The sequence below is a fragment of the Cygnus atratus genome, chromosome 1, assembly GCF_013377495.2.
Source record: "Cygnus atratus isolate AKBS03 ecotype Queensland, Australia chromosome 1, CAtr_DNAZoo_HiC_assembly, whole genome shotgun sequence".
NCBI classification, from domain to species: domain Eukaryota; kingdom Metazoa; phylum Chordata; class Aves; order Anseriformes; family Anatidae; genus Cygnus; species Cygnus atratus.
The window spans coordinates 44,018,413-44,032,668 of NC_066362.1; the positions used below are offsets into that span (position 1 = coordinate 44,018,413).

General features: G+C 39.5%; 1 protein-coding gene across 4 annotated transcripts in view; it reads right to left on the bottom strand.

Annotated features, from left to right (window-relative positions):
• The window catches only part of ATF7IP (activating transcription factor 7 interacting protein), a 105,101-nt gene extending 95,083 nt beyond the window's left edge, over positions 1–10,018 (bottom strand). For 2 of the 4 annotated variants that reach the window (XM_035544319.2, XM_035544316.2), the window contains exon 1: positions 9,934–10,018. The gene's annotated coding sequence lies outside the window, so the exon portion shown is untranslated. Of the gene's footprint in view, positions 1–9,581; positions 9,799–9,933 lie in introns of those variants that run through there. The other 2 variants (XM_035544321.2, XM_035544318.2) reach the window with 2 other exon arrangements.
• Positions 10,019–14,256: the final 4,238 nt, after the last annotated feature.

Here is a 14,256-nt window from a genome sequence, read left to right on the forward strand (position 1 = left end):
AACGTTGCAGCTACTGAGAGCACCACTGGCAAAGAGAACAGAAAATAAACAAAAACCCATTAGATATTAAGGGAAGCAGCCTTGCTAGGCCTGCAATTAGGATTTGTATCACATACTTCAAATCCTCCCTAACTCCAGGCAGGTCGGAATCCACTTCACATATTAACAGCCATAGATAGAGCCACTTCATGCCTAGAACTGACAAACATTAGGGCATACTTTTCAAGAGTAGCCTCATTTCAATCCTTTAAACAAAAGGAAAATGACAACAAAAACGAATACCAAACTATATCCATACCTTCATTTCAAAAGGGATGGTATTGTTAATTTTGAAATTTGAAATATTAGTTGTCCAATATAAGTTTTACTTGGGAAAAACAAAAAAAGACAGTTTGCTTTAGAAATAAGGAAGCTAGAAAACCCCACAACTCAAGAACACTCAGGAACTTCAGTCACCACAGAAACCACATATCTAATTCTTTAAGTCATACAGTATACAAGCTCACCCTCTCCAAAGATCTAGAATCCCTTCAGCAATTTTTTTTAATGTTTTTGTTTTTTAAATGCAAATAAGTTTGTCCTTAAAGAACAGATTTGGGAACCTGGTGGGGGGTGGGCATAGGAGGGGGAAGCGGAGTGCCAGATGAATGTACAATTTTAATGCAAGCTGAAGTTAAGCTAATAAGGTTCCCCTTTAGGTTTTGTTCATTAACGCCAATCATCTGCTGTCATACAGGCAACAGTGCATCAGATCTGGAGGGAGCACTGCCATATCTGCCTTGCTGCATCACGTAACCTGTCCTCTAGAAAATCCAAATACAGCTCTTTTAAAAAAAACTGCAAGAGCGGATGGGGCTATCTTGAAGGAAATAATTTATATATTTTTTTTGTAAAGGTTAGGAGAATAGAACATGCCCTCCATCCATTCTTCTATTAAAATATCTAAACTTATGTAACTGTGCATGTATCTGTTGCCAGTTGTAGCTGGTTATTTCAGGAGTGATTAATCATGCCAGCAGTAGTTGTCTGATGCGCTCATCAGCGCTAGTATTTCAAACTTAGTATGTTTGAATGCACTACCTGGCTAATACGAGGACAAAGGAAAGCATGGTTTGCAGCACAAGGGAGAGAACATCTAACACCTCTAGTAAGCTACATTAATTATTATGTTCAGAGAATTAAATTAAAATATGCTTTAAGTTCAAATGCCCAAAAGACCAGTCTCTTAAGCAAAATTTTGAGGACTGGGGCACAATTTCGTTACACACCAGACACTTGAAAATTACCTACTACACTGAAGCTTTTTTTGGTCAAGATCCATTACCACATCAAAATGAACTTTACAACAAATTCAAAAGAAATATTTTTGAATAACCAGTTATAACCCCAAGTTGTTTACTCCGAACTTTATACATAAAATGTCTTCACCTTACAATGATTTACAATAACTTTTAACATTTCAAAACTCAAACTTACTATTTCATTTATGACAAATATGTTCACTCTGATTTCCACAGTAACAGGTGTTTTAAATAGAAGAGAATTCTACAATTAGCACATCCACAACATTCCTAGATCAAAATGTGAGTTCTGATCTCCAGTCCTGGAAATTCAACATAAACCTAAGGAGGGGTCACCACTGGAACCCAAGAGCTACACTTGTGCAATACTGCATTCTCTAACATTTGGTCCTGGAACTCTCTATACGGAAACTCAGTAACTTAAATAGGTTTGTATAGGCAAAACTACTTTGGCCTGTTTGAAAAAAAATAAAAATAATAAAAGAGAGAGAACGCTTCCCTCTGACCTATAGAAAACAGTATCCACGTCACATACTGCATACAGTCAGTCACCTCATCAGAAAACTTCACAAACACAGAGGTGCTGACATGTTAATACAGACACCCAGTCTCAAGAAATCTAACCAAATGCCAAGGAACCATATGCATGTACTCAGACTTCATTTCAGCATACTTAACTCCACAGGCATGTTAATTATTTAAAAATATTAGCCAAATTGAATATTAAAATAAAATCAGATATTTAATTAAACATCAAATTGAGATCTGAATAATGCATTTGTGAATACTTTGGTCAAGGAACCATGAAGTGAATCCATATTAATGCAGAACTGCTACATAAGCGTGAGATTGCAACTTCTTATTGCTACTTTGGGTAGCATCTATACAGGTTCTCCAAAACTCAGAAATAAATGTGGAAATCAGGCATTTTTAAAAGGATCCGAAATTGAATTTTAACTTGTTACCTCATACGTTTACATTTCTCTTACACACACAATAAAAACTCCCAACATTCTTAATTCTGCCCTCTTTTAATGACAAGACAACCCACTGAAGTACTATTTCAGCAAGTTCAATTATTCTAGTCACAAGTTAATTTCTAAAATGGAGCTTCCCTTTTCCAACCTTATCATGAACATCAAACATGAAACTCAGAGAACTGTAGCCTGTCATTTCCCTGTTTCCTTCCTTACAAGGAAGTAATACAAGCAGGCACTCCCCTCCCCCCTAATGCCATTATGTAGGGTCAGATTTTATACTATGGCTCTGACCCTAAAGAATCAATTGATAAGGCAGAAAATTACAGATTTTCAGACGGGGTTTTAAGTTTTCACATTATAATGTCAGCAAAAAGAAGCCAAAGCACAAAAACATTTATTTTGCTGAAGTTGTAGATCCAAAGATCAGTCTACTACATATCATCCACACTTCTTTGGGCACAAAACACACCTCATCCATATTATTTACCCTTTTCTTTTGAGTAGTATCTTTATTAAGTGAACAAAACAATTCCTCCACTTAATGAAGTACGCATCTGATTTAAAGTTTCAGTGGACCATCTACTGAAACCCTCCCTTATGCCTGTATTTACACAGTCAAGTAGACTAACACAAGAAAAAAAAATCACAGAGAACTGCAAGAACTTGGTAGATTAAAGTTACTTTAACTACTGGGGGGGGGGTGGAAATCCATGACGACCATAAGACAAGGAACACTAGAGTCAGGAAAAGTCAAAGTTTGCACAACACCCAAGTTCTTCCTGCAAGTCCAAACCACTTGATGGTAGGACCAATGAAGGAAACTGTTACCATAGTCAGCAAGTGTGTATGCCAATGAGCTAGTTTTCTAAAAACACTTTGAAATGCTCTTTAAAAAAAAAAAATAGTGTGCAATGTTTATGTAAAAGTGCCTTGTGGAAACTGCAATAGAATCACAGAATCATTCAAGTTGGAAGAGACCTCTAAGATCACCTAGTCCAACCTCTGACCTAACACTAACAAGTCCTCCACTAAACCATATCATCTAAACGTCTTTTAAAGACCTCCAGGGATGGTGACTCAACCACTTCCCTGGGCAGCCTATTCCAACAACCCTCTCAGTAAAGAAGTTCTTCCTAATATCCAACCTAAACCTCCCCTGGCGCAACTTTAGCCCATTCCCCCTCATCCTGTCACCAGGCACGTGGGAGAATAGACCAACCCCCACCTCTCTACAGTTTCCTTTAAGGTACCTGTGGAGTGTGATAAGGTCGCCCCTGAGCCTCCTCTTCTGCAGGCTGAACAATCCCAGCTCCCTCAGCTGCTCCTTGTAAGACTTGTTCTCCAGACCCCTCACCAGCTTTGCTGCCCTTCTCTGGGCTCGCTCGAGCACCTCGATGTCCTCCTTGTAGTGAGGGGCCCAAAACTGAACACAGTACTCGAGGTGCGGCCTCACCAGAGCCGCGTAAAGGGGGACAATTACTTCCCTAGGCCTGCTGGCCACACTGTTTCTTAATAGGTTGGAGACAACTGTGGAAGGAATTTCCTGTCATGGCAGGTGTCTTTTTTTTGTTATTATTAAACATATTGCTTCTTTATGGTATTGTGAAATTGAGGATAACGCAAAGGACAGCACAAAATGACAGCATTGCAAATATACCGGTTATTTTAACAGCTAGATGAAATACTTCTGTTCATGTCATTCATATACCTCTGCATTAAGTATGTGAGTTTACTTAAAATTATCTTCAGAAACTGAATCTAGAAGAGAAAACCTTTTTCTGTATTAAATACATAAGGTTAAACATAAGAAGTAAACTGTACTGGTACACCTAAGTATCGTAATAAATAAGTTATTAAGAATTATTCTGCAGACAGCCATCTAATTTACTTAAGACCTCCTGTGATTTGATGTTTATTCCTGGAAGAAATAAGAGCTGATACTCATCAGTACAGTTTTTAGACATTTATAGCATACACATCTCAAAATCAAACATCGTGAAGGGCAAAGCTAGTGGGTGTTTATTTATTTATTTTAAACGTTGTTTAAGTTGCTCGTAAATCACAAAGGAACATCAAGGGCATTTATATGAACACATGTATACACAGTATCCTGAATTGCTCCACAATGACACGATGAAAGCTTTCAAACAACTGAGGATCAGGCATTTATTTAATACCACATAGTTACTATTATGCCTTTAGCTACAACACCAAGGAATCCTTACTAAAAAAAGAGGGGGGGGGGGGAGAAGTGAGGGGGGAAGACCTGCTGTTACAAACACGGGCAATTTTTTAAAGTATATGTCAGTAATACTAAACAAGATAATGAGCACGCAACAGAAAAAAACAAAACCACATTTCCTGCAAATTTGTAAACACTATCTTATTACTTTTTATCAGAGTAACCCCAGGTTATTATCGGTGCCTTACTGCACCAGGCAAGCATCTGTACCATACAGCCTGAAGTTGTATGCTAATGCAACAGCCTCCATACTGCTTTAACAGACAGTACCTATGTTCTGGCTGACCAGCTACTTATCACCCCAAAACAACGTGTTCCTGTGAGGTTCTCCATGCCTTTTACATCACTGGGGATAGTGGTAATCTCTCCTCACCCCAACTGCTTATTTTCACAAATTTGCTGGAATTAATTATCTTGGAGACCTACTACTGTCAGATTTATTGACAACAATCAAGTCTTTCAAGAATTTTTGAGGATAGATCAATCAACAGACAATGATCACACAAAGTTGGGCTACCATACTAGAAGTGAGCAGGTTTCTGCTAAAGCCTGCGGGCTGTGACAATTAAAACGTTTTGTCATGTACTTTTTGCAATTTTTTGCTTAAGAAACACATATATTTGTTAAATACATATTTTATTAGTGGCACAGCACAAGTACCGTTTAATAGCCTTTATGCACTTACAAAAATTTCATGCAAACATTCATTTTTCACTAACAGCATTCTGGTTTTAGTGTCGAACGTAACCTCAGATGAAAACATAAATAAAGCCATATAAAACTCAAGTGTAACTGCAATTCTACTGTCCATTCTGGGATTTTATAGTTTTACTGTATGTACACAAATAGTCAGAACAGACCATTAGTAGCAATCAGAAATAAAAACTACATTAACTAGAGCCAGAATATGCAACAGAAGTAAAAACAAAACTAGACCCACATTTCTGAATCACAATTCAACTGTTTATACCCTGTAAAGTAAAAAAAAAAAAAAAAAAAAAAAAATCACTAGTCTAGCTCAGTCCTTATCATTCTAAGATAAATTATTAATGCATTCTGTAGATACAAGTACCAATACAGAAACTGGATCTCTAAAATTCATGACACTCAGTTTTATTATTTGATCTGTAGATTAAAGATAAGCTTGAATAATAAGATGCTTCCAGAAACCTAAAACATCCTATACAAAATCAAGGATTTCCTGATTCCCATTGCTGCTGAAAGGGGAAGAAATGAAAAAACATAACAAGAAAGGTACGACACCTGAACACACTATAATCACAAAATAAAATCTCTCTGTAAGAATGAGAATTAAGATTCCAGAATATTACAGAAAATTTGTATTTTGAAAAGATACTCAGAACTCAAAGGGTGACAAAAATACACGCTCCAGATAGTCCTGACTGAAAAACTCAAAGCTAAAATACTATACAGTTACTTTCTTTGCAATCAGCCACCAGGCTTTAACATCCAAAGCAAGGACGGAGCTGCAGGAATTTTAAATATGATGTATTACACAATTCTCTTCTGAACTTTATGCAGAGATTAAGACACTCCATAACTGTCCAATTTAACAAGAACCACTTGTATACAGAGATTGCTTTAGAGAAGAACCTATCTCTCTGCTTCTTAATGAGCTGTCAAAAAATAAGTAAATCAAAATTAAAAAAGAAAAAGAAAAACCACCACTACCCTATCCAAATACCAGATGGACAAGGTAAGCCACTGGAGCTTGCTAAACATTGTTTCTTGAGGTATGATAGAAACAAGAGAGCGTTTTTTTCATATGCTACAGGATATAGTGCACCAAATATAACTAAAATTCCTGACTTACAAACATACATTCTGAACACATCATTTGTGTTGGGCAATTATCAGTTGCTGTGTATGTGTAGATAAGTCTCTCACAGTAACATCACATACTGAATAGGAGTAATAAAATAGTCCAAGCACAGTTGTAACTGAGAAACATTAACAATCTTAGATTTCACTACATTTAGGAGAAACATATAAAATATATTGGGGAAAAGAAAAAAAAAATAAAATTCACAAACCTTAATGGTTGTAAAATTTGCAACTCATTTTCCTCAGCTAATATCTCTTAGAAAAATTGTGATTCACATCTGTATCACTGAATTCATTGTGGAAATGACCTCACGATATAAACATGACTAGCACACAATATAGAAAAACACTAAGCGGAGAGCAAATAGGAAAAAAATATGTTGTTACAAACTAACACCAACATACTAATCAAATATCTTCTGGTCTTACTGTCCACATTTCATAACTAAGAGATTTTTGGCATAAATAAAATTCCTGACAGTAGGCACAGATAAACCTCATTAATATTTTTGCTATTATAAAAATTCTAGATTTGGGGAAATTTATGTTTTCTTATTTTGGAAGGAAAATATAACATCAGGTTTAATTAACTATTTTTCACCTTGGAAATATCTTCTATTTGCTACCAAAAAAATGTCTTCTTCCGAAAATCATAATCAAGCACACTGAAAATTATGATTTAGTTACCAATTAAAATCACTTACTAAAACAGCATTTTAAAAACCATTTAACATTTTAAACTGTTTGTTTCATAGAGATTCTGCAAAAATCAGTATTTAGAATTAAATTATTTTTATTCTTAGGTTGTTCAGGCTCTTGGCTAGCAAAATCACCTTCCCTGGTGGGGGGATAGGGGGGATGCATTTGTCTATAGTAGACTATGTTTCCTGTCCTTGCATCCCAAATTCTGGAAGCATAACAATGGACCCTTTACAAGAAAAATAACATAATTGATGCTGAGCTTCTACATATGTGAAATGGGCATAACAACGCAAGCTAAAGCAGGAGGTTTCAACAAAATATGGCATGTATGAATGTCTATTGGGATTAGTGTCTTACTGAAAACAGACTTCATAATGGATGGGAAATGAGATGTAAGAGGTCCCTCAATAACAGCATAAAAATGTCTGTTTTAATTGATCTATGTAAGTAGGGTATCCTACTATGAAACAGGTGTTAAGCACAACCAGTTTCAAGCCTATACAACATCCAAGATAGTCCTGTCAAATGAATTCACACAGCAAAACACAGAACTGTGCTACATTACCAGAAGCATCAGTTCAGCACTGCTACGCTTGGTGGCAAGGTTGCAACTGATGAAAATACTTTTACTCTAAGCAAGGTAATAAGTCTGCTAAACTGAAAATATAATTAAGAGAACAAAGATCTCTTGATATTTTTTGAAAAAGAACACACAATGAGCAGTTACTTATAAACAGTAACAAATTTTTCTGTATTTTAATTATTTGTTGTTTAACTAAAAATTTACTGCTATCCAAAATAAGCAATACCATTCTTTTCTGGATTACATGTACATAAGAATTTAATTTGATGCTTCTGAAGCATATAAAATAGTAACATAACCGCCAATCTTGAGGAATAAATAGTGGGTTTAATTGCCATGATTCATGAATTGCACAAGTCCACATGAAAGCATTAGTGATTTCATTTTATGATGGTCCTGACAATCACCATTAGCCCCATTTCACTGATTTGAAAACTGAGAAATTGCCTATCCATGATCACATATCAAATAGCAGTTCTCTGTGTATTTTTCCTCCTCCAAAGAATTCTTAATGTTCAAGGCAATATCCTCTTTCATGCCTTCCCCTGGGACTGCACAAAACAATACCCAATCATAAAGCCTTACATATTTCTTACATTCTTATAAGTTTACCTCTGTATCAAGTTCATATTTAACTTTTAAATTTCAGATTTAAATGGACATTAAGTACATTCTCTGTATTATATAAATATATATATATTAGTAACTGTAATAATTTTAACTAGAAGAAAGTGGTATAACAACTAATATCCCCAAATATATTCAAACTTAAAAGAAAATATTGTAGAAGCACACTGGCTGTGATCTTGCAGATGCAAATCCCAATAAATTTATTCATAATAATACTGCATTTATTTGTACAATCAGGAATATTGACCAAGTATAATATGTACTAACATACTCTTATTTCTGCCATTCTGACACTATGTTAAATCAGACATCCAAATGTGCAAGTGTTATTTTTGTATGATTGCATGAAGGCTGCTGTTTTAAGCTCAACAATTTTTGCCTAAAACATTTGAGCTGTGCAACGTGCATCTCACCTCTTCATTTTAAGAGAATATTTTTCCCCATCAGCAATTCCATCCAGTTTTTCCATCCAACAAGCCCATCTGTGATATTGTTACGTCAGCGTGATCGTTATGTTATAGTTGTTTCACCATTACTACTATGCAACAAAATATTCTAATGGAGGCATTTCCATCGGATATTTGTCAAGGATTAAGCAATCAAGAATGCTATACCTCAAACAGTCCCCAATGCCACAGTAGTGACTAACTATCAATATAGTTTCAATATTCTAAACACTTAAGTTCAAAGAAAGTTAGAAGTTCAAGTGTGCGTTCTTTACATCAGTATGCTATTTCCGCTTCCACCATTTTGTTTGACACGGGCCTGCATGGCGGCCTTAAGTAGTAACTCTGGCCAAGTTCACTGAGGATATGGCATAAATAACTTACGCACAACTGGGCCTGTTTTTTAAATTTCCTCACTGAAACACGCGTATTTCCAGAAAACGAGCAAGCCCATTTGCTCCAGGAACGTCAAACTGAAATTCCACCCGTGCACACTGCACGCAGTAACACCAGATGCGTTTGTCTCTTCGCTGTTTCCACTGCCCACCCACTGCAGCGCTCAGCGTTGACGCCAACGATGTCTTTTGAGGCCCTTTGGTAGGTGCAGGCGGCCGCTCCCCATTCCCACAGGGAGCCGGGAGGTGCTTTCGAGGCGCAGGGCGTGCTGCCGTCCCACCCCGACACTTGCCTGGTGCGGGCGCACCACAGCACCCCTACCTCACCTCACCTCTTCGCGCTTCGCCAAGGCACGCGCCAGACAGCGCTCAGGCTCCTGCCGGGTGTCGCCCAGCTCTCCGCACCTCACAACCGGGCGCAGCGCCCCACGCTCGCCCTGCCCCACGCCCGACCTACCTGCGAGCCGCAGCAGCCGCCGCGGGAGCCCCCGACGCGCAGGGCAGAGCGGCAGGCGCGCCCCCGCGCCACGCTCCCCACCTGCTGCCACCTCGGGGCGAAAACAGCAACGCGCATGCGCGCCGCCGCCTGCACTGGAGCCGCGTCACGTGCTCCCATGCAGTATGCGCGGAGCTGCGCTGCGCTGGCGAGCGGCTGCGCCGCGCGGCGCCTGTGCAGACCTGCAGCCCCGGAGCATGCGCACTGCCGCCGCCGCCACTACCACAGCGCGGGGCAGCGTTCTGCGCAAACTGCTGCCGCTGCCCGGCCGCCGCGAGAACGCGCCCCGCCGCCCGCCGGGGCCGCGCAGTACCTGTGCCGCTGCGTTCCGCGGCAGTCCTCCTGCCTCAGCGTTCGGCCGCCAACGCCGCTCCCGCCTGCTCCGCTGCTGCCGCCGTAGATTCAAAATCGGAACCCGCTCCGGGCACCGACACCGCCTCCCCCCGTCGCACGCGCCGGGCCGTTATGCAAATGAGGCCCGTGTCCCCTCCCCTCTCCCTGCAGGCCCCGCCCCCTCCGCGGGCACGGGGGCCGGCAGCGAGGGCTGCCTCGGAGCCGGCCAATCGCCGGGCCGGCCATCTTGGCGGCATGCAAATGAGCCCCGGCGGTATTTAAATGAGCGCGTGGCTCCGCCCCTTGGCGGGAGGTTTATCGGCGGTAACGCGCAGGGGCCCGGGGGCGCCCTGCAGACGCCGCTGCCAGGGGGCGCTGTCGCGGGGCCTGGCGGCAGGGACCAGGGGCAGCCCACCCGCGCACCCCACGCTTGGCCCTCTCTCCCTCGGCTTCCCCCTACAGCTGCCGTGGGCTGCGTGGCCCTGGAGGCTCGCCGACATTTCCAGAAGCCAGCCAGAGGTCCACTGGGCTACCCTGAGAGTAACTGGCGTTAGCCGCTTCGTGCGGCGCTGGTGGCAGCATCAGTACCGGAGCATCCTTACGGGGGCTGTGGTCCTGTGTGCTGTTGTGGGGTAACTTCAAGTTTTGTCTATGACAGGCAGTGCCTGGCCAAAACACAGAGGGTTGGTTGGTTGGTTAGTTGGTTTTTAACAGCTAGCTTTGAGTATCGAGAGTGTCAAGCAACCAAGCAGCGCTGCTGTCCATCTAAGGCACGTGGTTTATCCCAGGTGACCTGCAGGCCAAAGCCATAAGCGGCCATTTCCCACCTGCCCTCCATTTCTACCTAAGGAGAGGGCGGCAAAGCTCAGCACATGCTTTAGTTTTAGCCATGACTTAGCACGCTTTGTACTCAGCCAAAGGCAGAAGTGACTTGTCAAGAGCTAGTCTGTACCCCAAGGCACCGGTCAGTTCTAGTGGAGAGAACGGTGATTATATCCTTAGATAAGTACAAGAGTATAGAAAAACTTGTAGTATTTTCAGAATAAGTGTTTACGTACTGCCTGGGTGGTAGTGTGGAGGCTCAAGTACCAGTCATCTACCAACCCTGTAATGGAGAGACCCATTCCCTCTCTGTTAATGCCAGTAAAGCTCCCATTCTTCCTACTGAAGGCACAAAACTGTGGAAAATGGCATCTTGAGTTATCTGTTTCGAGAGAATGCTAAATGTGGAGTACGTTTTTGTCAGTCATATACAAAACAGGCTGACCAACACAGTTCTGTGTTCCTCTACCTTGTGAAACAGTACCTATGGCATAGCCATTACACACGTTCGTCAGCTGCGCTTGACAGATTAAGTGATAGTATTTTAAGATGCTGTCATTCCTGGTGGTTTGCCTGACCTCCCTGCTAAGTGCTTCCACTGACAGGGCCAAGATGGCAGAAAGGAATGTATCCGTGTGCCCATAAATTTGTGTAAACACATCTGCAGCAGTGCTTTATGCAGGTATACTAACCCTGGAACTTGAACCACTGAAGTGTGAATGTACATCTTAGTCTGCCATCTCTGGTACAGGCACAGCAATTTCTAACAGACAGTGTGGCAGACACCTGAAACAGTAATTTCGTAAACTCTCGCAGCTAGCCTTTGAAAAATGTTGAATCTTCTGTGCTTTTACATGCAGACGGAGGCAAGCACTGCAGAAAGAAAAGGCTAGAACTATCCAGAAATGGGCAGTTACTAACCCTGCCTATTGTTCAACTTGAAAAGTTGCTGCTGGTGAGCACTTTAGCAGGTCCATGCAAATACATCCTTTGAGAGTCAATCAGGAGTGAAAGCTTTGTGGCTAAAAGATGCATGTCTTCAGAAGACTAGGTATTAATATAATAATCTCTTTGGATAACTGCTGGTGGCATTCCTAGTTTAGTATGGAAACCCTTAGAGCAACATAGTGTTTTATTGATGACAGTGCATTTCCTGTGCCTAAAGGGAGAATGAGGAAGGAGGCTTTATCACCCTAAAGAACATGGTTTCCTGCTATTAGCTTGATTTATTTATTTTTTTATCACAGATAAACAGAAAATTTGGAAATGCACCATGAAATGAATGATTACAAAAATCTTTCTTGGATCTCAGAAGAAAAGATAGTACTGAAGATCCCAGTGCCTCAAAATATCCTATTTGTCAGGCCTAATATCTCTCTCCATGTGGTGACAGGGGACAGTTTAATCAGCAACTGAGAGGACTGTTTGATTGCTAATAGAAGAGATAGAGTGGTGTTGATTGTGATTATCCCCAGCGTCTAGATTGCTGACGATTTCTGAGAGATTAAAAGTCTTATGCTACTGTTCTTTCAAATTCTGAAGAATCCAGCTGTCCAGAGTTCATACTTTGTTCATGAGAACAGAAACCGAGAAATCTCTGAAGGAAGTTTGGAGAGCCAGTTCTGTAATGAAATATACAAACATAAAAATTGCCATTGAAATCTCACACCTAAACACATGTGAAAGTGTGTACCAGACCTGGTAGACTGATGGCTATTTCTTAGGAATTGGTCATAAATATGTCAAATCCTGTTTAGAAAGGAGTTTTTAAAAAATCATCTATTAATAAATTAAGTAGTGACTTGAAAGGTGATAGGAGACAAATGCATTCAATGTTTTACATAGAATTGCCTAAAAAATTATCTTGTTGCATGTATTCTTTTTTGCAAAGAATGTGATCTTTTTCTTCAACAAAGCTTTACAACAATGACAAAAGTAGAAATAGTAAAATAGTTAAAGAAAGACAAACTATAAAACACGAACAAAATCAGTTAATTTTCAGAATTACTGTTGATCACCAAAGACAATAGTTTAACAGAACGTCACCATCATAATTATTTTTAAAGGGAAATATTTATTTTCATTCTTTTAGTTAGCACAAATTATGACTTATTTTTTTCAAAATGGTTTTATGGAAATATAATGTCAGTGGTGTGGTTTTTTTTGTTTGTTTGTTTGTTTTTTCCCAGCTTCTCTCTCAGGCAACATTCCTGTTCAGCCTTGAAAGAAAAAGAAAAAGAAAAAAAAAGCCCCTTCTCCCCTCCCCCGCCAATGTATTATTACATACTCCATACTTCACAGTTGTATTAGTTAGGACTAAAGTTGTATTAATATAGCTGCTACAGTAAGGAAGTACCCTTGCTATGCCCTGCTATGATATTTTAGATACCAGTATAAGCAGTGGGTTAACATCCTTAAATTTGACAAGTAATGACCATATAGAAATTATCAGCTCAGCAGTCTGAGGAAGGGAAAGTCCAGATTTCCGTCAGCTGTTCCTGCTGAAGGCAGTGTGATCATAAATTCAGAAGAGCAATTGTATCAGTTTATATTGCTCAGCCTCTTCACAAGAAGAAAGTTTATATAAAAAGTTGTTGAGAAAATACGTCTTCAGCAATTTTATTTGCAAAATTAAATTTTTTTTTTTTTTCTGCAAAAGTGACATGTAAAGCAAATGCTACACTGGAATTAAATGTAAAAGATACTAATCTTATAACAGCACAAAAAGTAGATTTTCATGTAGGAACATGTAGAAAAATGAAACTTAACTTGAATGTTTCCCAAATATTAGCTCTCTCCATATGATTTAGTAATTGCTAATTGAGACATTGCCTAGTCACAAATGGGGATGATAAAAAGAAGAAAGGAGAGCCATGCACAGAAGAGTTATAGCTCTCAGTATGAAAATGAACTTTTTGAATATAGAAAACTAAATGCTTTTAAAGAAATCAAAATTTGACTGTAAGAAGTAGTTAGCAATACAGAGAAATGAAAAGTAATTTTCCTTGTATGTTTTCTTTTTAAATCATTGCTCAAAAATGTGTAATTGCAAGAGGCTACCTTGCGAAACGGATGACTTCTGAGACAAGATTTATGTTAATTTTTCTTGGTAATTGATTAGATTAATAAGTATTTATTGCATAGTGATTTAATAGGATAGAATGAATGTGACTTCTCTGGTTATAAACAGGTTCTATGCAAGGCTAAAGAAACACCGTAATACCAGAAAGTAATTTCACTAACAAAAATATCTCTGGCAAGAAAAGAAATACATCCCTATCTGAGAAAACAATCTGTAATTTAATGACTCTTTTGGGACTTCAAGAATTTCACTAGGAAGGCCTAGAATTTCACTCAAGAAGGAATCATATGATACCTTTCTGATGAAGAAAACCAGAAGAATTTCAAAATTCTTTTTAATGTGTGCGTGTTTTTTTTTTTTAAATACAGAAACCTAAAGCACAGCCAACAAGAATAAATC